Below are 8629 nucleotides of genomic sequence, written 5' to 3'. Positions count from 1 at the left end.
TGCTTCTTATTGGATAGAATCTGTCCGGGAGTAAGGAAGGGGCGGGCCATCATGGACCAAGTGGGGTTGGGGCTCGCGGCGGGTGTGCGGAGTGGGCGGGAAAAAGTGAAGCAAGACTGGAGGCCCGGCTGGGAGTTCCAGGTTGGCTTTGACAGTTAATGACACCGGCAAGTCCGGTGAAGTCCTCTGAAATTGCCCCGGGAGTGCAAATGAGGGAAAAATCAGTCTTAGAAGACAAATTGATAATATGTATCAAATATCCTTTGGCCCAACAACTGCACTTTCAGGAATTCAAGACATAATCCAAGAAAGATATGGTGAAGGTTTGAGTAACAAAGATATTAATTGTAGCACTTACAACAGCCAAAAAAGCCTCAAATAAGCCAACCAAAGAACAAAACAAAACAAAAACAAAGGCAATATCCCAAATGTTCAACGAGATTGGTTAAACAGATCGCAGCAAATTTGTATCCTGAATCCCTGCCCCCTCCCCCCCATCGTATAAAATATTTAAACACACGGGGAAAATGTTCACCAAACAGGATACAAAATTGCAGTTACAACAAAATCTCAATTTTGACTTTACAAGTGGTGATTTGACTTTACACAGTGGTTACAGGAGCCTCTCCCCTTCTTTGTGCATGTTTATATTGTCAAAAAGTTCTATAGTAAGTTCTGTAATAAACAGCTACTACTTTTATAATAAGAAAACAACCATTTTTAAGTCAGGGAAAAGTAGTTTTTCTCGAAAGAGATGACCTTCTCTTGGAGAGGAAAAGTATTTCTACAGCTTTTTGGTGTGTGAGAGTTTCATCCACACCCCCTATGAAGCAATCCCTGAGGCCCTGGCAAGACCAGCCCCAAGGGCCCTCTTGGACTTTTAGTCAGAAACAATTATGTTTCCTCATAGGCCCTTTGCAACTCATTTTCTACATCCTGGTAGTGAATTTGATTTCCCTTCAGTGTGGTCTCTTCTATTTTACCTCACAAAAGAAATGAACATTTATTCCCCCTCTGCATGCTGGACTGCTTACAAGGTGCCTGGCCTTGAAAGAGGCAGAGATTGTTAAAACCATTTTTTAGGAAAATATGCAGTGGTTAGCCCAGAGCCACATAGTGGCAGGGTCACAATTAAGACTGCAGAGGATGAGCTAGTGTCCCAGAGAGCCTGTCAGGATTTGTAGGGGTGAGGGTGAGGGTGGGGAACAAGAACATCTTTTCTGGTGGAAGCTTCTATGTAGCCAAAATTCACTTTACTCCGAGAAAGCCAGAGTTTATCAAGGTGTGCTGTGCCCAGGCACCAGGCAAGGGACGTAGGAGCAGTTTTCCCTTTCTGCCACTAATCCCTACAGTGATTTCTACCAGGCATGGATCCCTCAGGAAGGAAAGGAACTAAGACTACACATAAATACACACAGTGTAAAGTTTATTTATTCAAATTTTAATAATTTCCTAATCTTTGGAAGCAGACTAAAGACCATAAGGGGGATATCGACAGCCCTGGGGAAGGAAGGATTACTTCATTCATTTACTCAACTTAATTTGTGTTTATAACTGCTACCATCTACCTAGTATTGGATATTACATGCCAGCCCTGTGCTAAACACTTTATATGCATTGCCTCATTTAATTTTCACAACAGACTATATGTGTAATTACTTAATTATCTGCATTTTTTTTTAATAGAGGAGATTAAGGCACAGAGAGATGAGCCTGTGGCTGAGCAGATCTGAGCTCGGGTCTGTCTGTCTGGTGTCCAGCATTACCAGGTAACAAGACAGGCAGTTTCTGCAGACATGGGACTCACGGTGCAGCTGGGTTCCAGCTAGAGGGATCTTGGAGGTGAAAGAGATAGACCTTGAAAGATACAGAGGATTTGGCTTTGGGTTGGGGGACATTTCAGGCAGAGAGAACATTCAGAGCAAACCACCAGAGGAGAGAAAGAGAATGGAATGTGTTGTAGATTTTATCCAGTGGGCTTTTGGGAATTAGGAAGTTTCTTAGAACCATTATTATAAGATTCACATTTTAATAGGATCACTTGTAGGGCAGACTGGAGAGGAAAGAAAGAGAGGAATACAAGACAACCAAAAAAATTTCTGTTCGTGTTTTGTGGTAGGCAGAACAATCTGCCTCCCCCGAAGATGTTCGTGTCCTAATCCCTGAACCTTGTGACCATTTTACCCTTCCATGGCAAAAGGGACTTTGCAGATGTGATTAAGTTAAGGATTTTGAGATGGAGAGATTATCCTGGATTATCTGGATGGACCCAATATAATCACAAAGGTCCTCGTAAGGATAAGAGGAAGGCAGGAGGGCCAGAGAAGGCATGATAACATAAGCAGAGGTCAGAGTGGTGTGATTGTTGACTGAGGACCACAAGTCAAAGAATGATCACAGCCTCTGAAGCTGGAAACGCAAGGAAAGACTTTCCTCTAGGGCCTCCAGAAGAAACACACCTTCTGCTGACACCTTCGTGTTAGCCCCATAAGATCCATTTCCAACATCTGACCTCCTGAATTGTAGGATAATAAATTCCTGTTCTGGGCAGCCCTGGGTGGCTCAGCGGTTTAGCTCTGCCTTCAGCCCAGGGCCTGATCCTGGAGTCCCGGGATTGGGTCCCACATCAGGCTGCCTGCATGGAGCTTGCTTCTCTCTCTGCCTGTGTCTCTGCCTCTATCTATCTCTCTCTCTGCCTCTCATGAATAAATAATAAATCTTTAAAAATAAATAAATAAATTTGTGTTCTAAACCATCAAATTTGTAGTAACATTATGGCAGCAATAGGAAACATATATGCTCTTTGGGTGCAAGCAGCAGAAACAGAATCTGGCTACATCAATCAAGGAAAGAATCCACTGAAAGGATATAGTTGTATACAGGCAGCCTGAGTAATGATAGGAGCCAGGGCTGCTTTGGGTAATCTAGATATCAGGAATAAATGGACAAGGCTGAAGGGAATATTTAATCCCTCCTCTGGCTTTTTCCATAAGGAGAGACCTCTTTAAGAATAATACTCTTGTTTCTTTCCTCTCCAGAGGAGGAGGAGGAGTGTCTTATCTGATTGCTGAATTTAGGGAGAATGAACAAAGCTCAGTTCAGCTCTCCCCTCCTCTTTCTCTTTCAGATCTATCTGCCTATATGAACCACATTTTTTTGCTCTCTTCCTCCATGTTCTAAATTCCCAGGATCTGACCTTCTCAAGGATGACTATTATTTTCCAGTACTGCCTGAGACTGGGTGGAAAAGATTGTTTTTGGGGGTTCAGTATTAGTAATTCCATGTGTGTGTCAGACCTAAAGGTGCATCTCTGACAGCTTTGTCAGTAATAAAGGGGATATTTTGACTTCCTTCTGTCCTACATCTGTAGCTACCTGTCATTGGGTTCGAAACTTGGATGAGGCTACCCTCCAACACAATAAATGATTTCTCATGATGCTATGATTGGAATGACTCAGCTTGACTGTTCCCTGTATCTGTGTCATTCTACTAAAGGTTCAAAGTTCTGGCTTGGTTTGGATTTCATGTTCACCCCTTGGGAAAGGTGGAGAATATCTTGATGAATAGTTCCCCCAAGACTGCGGGGATGGGAGTAGTTCCCCAAAAGCAAATGACAACAGTTTCTGAAATAAGAGGGAGGAGCCATTGGGCATGCAGAAATGACAGATGTCCACAGCAGGGCGTATTGCGAAAATCCAGGAGAAAGTTACTGAGGGACTGGCCTATGAAAGTAGAATTAATGGGAACTGACACCAGACCATATGCGGGTAATAATGTGCGTGTCTTGGGGCCAGGACTTGGGGGAGTGTGGGTCATTAATATTCATCTCATTAATTCCCTGATTCATTCAACATATAGTTAGTGGTCACATATTAAGTACCCAGCACTGTGCTTGGGGCCAGGGATCTGGTGCTGAACAAGGAGGGCAGGTGATCCACTCTCCTAGAACTTGTAGTCAAGGGAGTAACAAAATTCAAGTAAGGTGGCCATTTCAGTACAGGGATGAGGGCAATGCTGGAGAAGGTATAGGCTTCAGTGGAAATACAATGGAGGGGCACCTGTCCCAGATTTGAGGGGAAGTGACGTTTAAGAGACATGAAACCTAGAGGATGAGGAGAGTTTGCCTGGAGAAGAGGGAGAGTACAAAGGCAGCTGCATGTGTCAAGGTCTGGAGGCAAAGGCACAGGTGGCAAGTTGAGGAGAACTGTGGTACTCAGCAGAGGAACGCCTCTCCTATGTTGAAGTCCTATACTGCAAAGGGCTTGAGGGGTAGGCGACAGCCACATCTCCTCCTATTGAAGCTGAAAGTATAGAATCTTGCCAGCCTTTCTGGCAACTGGGGAGTGAGCACATGACACGACACATGAAAGTCCTTTCCCAGGACTTTGACCTTTGAGAGAGAGAGGCAACGTGGCAGGGCTGTTCTTGGAGGGGACCTGGGAGTCTTGCAGCAGTGGGTGACCAGTGGCCAGTAGTGGCTGTCAACCAGGCTTTTTCTGCAGTATGTTTTTGCCCGTGTTCTTAGCCTAAGTGCTTTGGGTTCCCATCCATGTTTGGAGCTCATGAGCCCCACAAGTTATTCAACACAACCCTTCATTCTTTAGGTTAGCCACCAAATAGATGGTATAGGGTTGAGAGAGGGTCAATTACAACTTGAGAGGGTGAGGGAAGAAGCAAGAGGGTGGGTGACAGGGCTTTCCCTTTCAGTAAGAAGAGAGATGCCTTCAGAGGAAAAGCTCCCTTCCTGCCTGCCTTTAGATGTTGGGGATCCCTGGGTGGCGCAGCGGTTTGGCGCCTGCCTTTGGCCCAGGGCGCGATCCTGGAGACCCGGGATCGAATCCCACGTCGGGCTCCCGGTGCACGGAGCCTGCTTCTCCCTCTGCCTGTGTCTTTGCCTCTCTCTCTCTCTCTGTGACTATCATAAATAAATTAAAAAAAAAAAAAAGATGTTGAAGGAGGATTCAGTGCTTAATCTAACAGCCATCCTGGGGTTGTGAGGGAAGAGCTAAGAGATTCAGAGAGAAGCTGACCCAGAGGTGAACATCACTGTACTGCTAAATGAAACAACGTGGTATCACCTGCCTCTAGACTTCCTGTGGTGGGAGCCACGTTCATTTGGGTATTCTGGTTCCTGCTGCTGAAAGCGCCTCATGTGACACTGCAAGCCATCTAAACCCTATGGGCCTGTTTCTCTCTGTAAAGTACAGATGATGATACTTGCCTCATAGGATCAGAGCAAATATCAAATTGGATGATGGATTTCAAGTATTTAGCACAGTGCCTTGCTTGTGGTAAGCACTCAGTAAACATTAACTATGACCACCTGCATCAAAACCATGGGGCAGATGGTTTTGTCCTAGGAGAGAGGAAAGAGAAGAAAAAGAGAATAAGAACTAAATCTGGGGAACCAACATCTGAGGAGAAAGAGGTGATCAGCAAAGGAGTCTGAGAACAATCAGAAGAGCTAAGAAGAGCTAAGAAGAGTTTTGTTTTACTCAACACACTCTTTTTCATCTGGAAAACTCCTACTCATCCTTCAAAGTCCAGCTTAACTATCCCCTCTTCTATGAAGCCTTCCTGTGCACTTGGCCCACAGTCTCACACTCTGAGTTAGTTGTCCTGATGCTCTAGTTCCCACACATACCCTTCTTTTCTTGCGCTTATCATGATTTATTGTGATTTTCTGTTTTTTACATCTGTCCGCTGCTCCAGGCTATGAATGAATTCCCTAAGAGCTGGGGTGCTCTGACTGCATCTTCCAACCCAGCCTAGCATGGGGCTCGGCAGCTGGTGGTAATAATAAAAGCTAATGTTTGATGACTGATTATCCTGTACCAGGCGCTATGCTAAGTGCTTTACATATGGAAAATCATTTAATCCTCATGACAGCTTTGTGAGGTAAATGCTACTATTAGTCTCAATTTATAGATGAAGAACTGTAAGAAGAAGTTATCTTTTTTTTTTTAAGATTCCATTTATTTATTCATGAGAGACACAGGCAGAGGGAGAAGCAGGCTCCCTGCCGGGAGCCTGATGCAGGACTCTATCCCAGGACCTTGAGGGTCATGACCTGAGCCAAAGGTAGATGCTCAATCACTGAGCCACCCGCATTCTGAAGTGAGAAGTTATTTAAATTCAGGTGATCTGACCCTCTGGCCTGTACTGTTACCATTGATAAATGTTTGTTAATTGACATGATAGGAGGAGCATTACCAAAGCCAAAGAAAGAGTTTCAAGGGTACATTAGTCAGCTTCAGCTACGTTATGGTGCAGTGACAAATAGCCCCCAAAATATCAGCTTCTAGAAAAGTTTACATGTCAGCTGCAGATCTGCTATGGTTCTGCCATGTATCAGGTGTGCTGGCTGAAGGAAAAGGCTCTATCTAGAACATTGCTGCTCTCAGGGGAAAGAGAAAAGAGAGATACGGTTCTGGAGTGGGCTTGTACTAGGGAGATATGATAGTACACATCTCTTTCCAACTCCATGCTCAGTGATATCACATTGGCAGCTTGAATCAGTCATAGTGGGAGTATTTATACCATGGAAATCAGCAAATTCTCCCCTCCCCTTCCCTGAGAGCCTGTTGTTAAGCACTTACCAGCATAGCCCTAGGAAAGGACAACAATGTTAGCTCTTAAAGCTTCTGCCCAGTGACGGCACAGGTCATGGAAGTACCACAGGTCACACACACTCATATTTTACTTGTCAAAGCAAGTTTCATGGCCAAGCTGCAATAGACGATACCAGGAATATACTTCTCCCACTGGGAGAGGCCCACTAGGAGGGGCAGTGGATTATTTGTGAATAATGAAATAATGCAGTCTGCCTCTATGAAGGAGTCCAAGATGAAGATTTAAAAAGCCACTTAGGGGATCCCTGGGTGGCGCAGTGGTTTGGCGCCTGCCTTTGGCCAAGGGCGCGATCCTGGAGACCCAGGATCGAATCCCATATTGGGCTGCCGGTGCATGGAGGCTGCTTCTCCCTCTGCCTTTGTCTCTGCCTCTCTCTCTCTCTCTCTCTCTCTCTCTCTCTGTGACTATCATAAATAAATAAATTTTTAAAAAAGCCACTTAGAACTGGCCTTGAGAAGTTCATCCATGACCTTTAACAAGGGAGTAGTTTCAGTTGGAAGCTGGGGTGGGGATGGGATTTTCGGGGAGCGAGGTATGAATTAAGATCCCTCATTCCTAAGGCTATCCAGGGGAAGGAGGGAGGTAGGTGAGTTGGTAACCAGATGGGGTGGCCAAGTGGAGGCAATGTGCCTGAGTGTCATTTTAGTATTAACCAATTTTTTTCTGCAACCAAGATTGGCATGAGGGAAGGCAAAGAACGAAAGAGAAAGAATCTCATTTTGAGGGTCCTAGAAGCACAAAGCAGGGAGTGGCAGAGAGAGAGGGAGAGAAGGGGGGAAAGAATCTCAAGCAGACTCTGCACTGAGTGTGGAGCACATTATCAGTCTCATGACTCTGAGATCATGACCTGAGCAGAAATAAAAAATCGGACACTTAACTGACTGAGCTACCCAGGCACCCAGCATCTATCACTTTTCTGGTGGTGGGGAGGACCCAAGAAAACACAGGATCTCAGAGCCCCATCCCCTCCCCATGATGCAGGGCAAAGCCAAGGACTCAAGACACCTCCAAGGGTCTCCTCATGACTTCATGTACTGCAGGGGGCAGCAGAATGTGTTGCTGTCCATTGTGGATTGAGGGGTGGTGGGCACTGGTGACAGGTGGACTAGAAGAGGCCTCGATGGGGGTACAGGGAGCTTGCAGCAGGGACCTCTATGGACATACCTGCATGCCTTCTTGGGTGGAGCCTCGTGCAGTGATCAGCTGCTGTCACTGCTGCTGCTATTAGAACAAGCCCACAGTCTCCTATCTAAAACCAGAGCAGATTCAGAATTTGGAATTCTTTTGGACTTTAGACAGAGGTGATTAGGGGCATGTGTAGTGTGTTACGTAATGTTGCTTGGTATGCTCCAGGGGCAGCCCTGTGTAATGAAATACAAGAATATTTCTGCAGCACAGTGTACAGGATACATAAATATTCTAGAGTCTCGTATTGTTTAAGTCAGAATGTCTTTCAGGACAGATTTTGCTGTCAAGTTTACTTTTGGTGCCAAATTTAAAGTCTTTACAGTTCAATCCTGGGAGTCACCCTGGCTCCTTCCTTTCCTTCCTTGCTCTCCCCCCACAGATCCAAGGGGACAGCAAATGCCACCCATCCTGTCTCCTCAACACCTCTCATGTCCTGCTCCTTCCTTCCATCCCTCCTGCCGTGTCTTGGCGCAAGGCACCTTCCCCTCTCACAGGGAGGGATCCACAACCACCACCTCCTAGCTGACCTCCTGCAGACTCTGGTTTCTCCTCTCTACTGCCCCCAGAGGAGTTGCTCTAGAATGCAGACTTTTGACTTGGCCTGGGTGTCTCATCAGGATACCAGCAGAACTGAAGAATGCTGTCTTTAATGGTCCTGGATATGGAAACCTATCTTTTGGAGTCTGCTAAGCAAGAAACAATTGTGTGCTCCCAGATGGAGGTCCAGGTGACTTACAAAGTTCCACACTGAGGTCTAAGCTATCTGCTACTCCGCCACAGAAGGAGGTGTTCTGCTGGGTGCAAGAAG

The sequence above is a fragment of the Vulpes lagopus genome, chromosome 8 (genome assembly GCF_018345385.1).
Source record: "Vulpes lagopus strain Blue_001 chromosome 8, ASM1834538v1, whole genome shotgun sequence".
In the NCBI taxonomy this organism is placed as follows: domain Eukaryota; kingdom Metazoa; phylum Chordata; class Mammalia; order Carnivora; family Canidae; genus Vulpes; species Vulpes lagopus.
The sequence above is the reverse complement of the archived record's forward strand: the minus strand, read 5'-3'. Positions refer to the sequence as shown.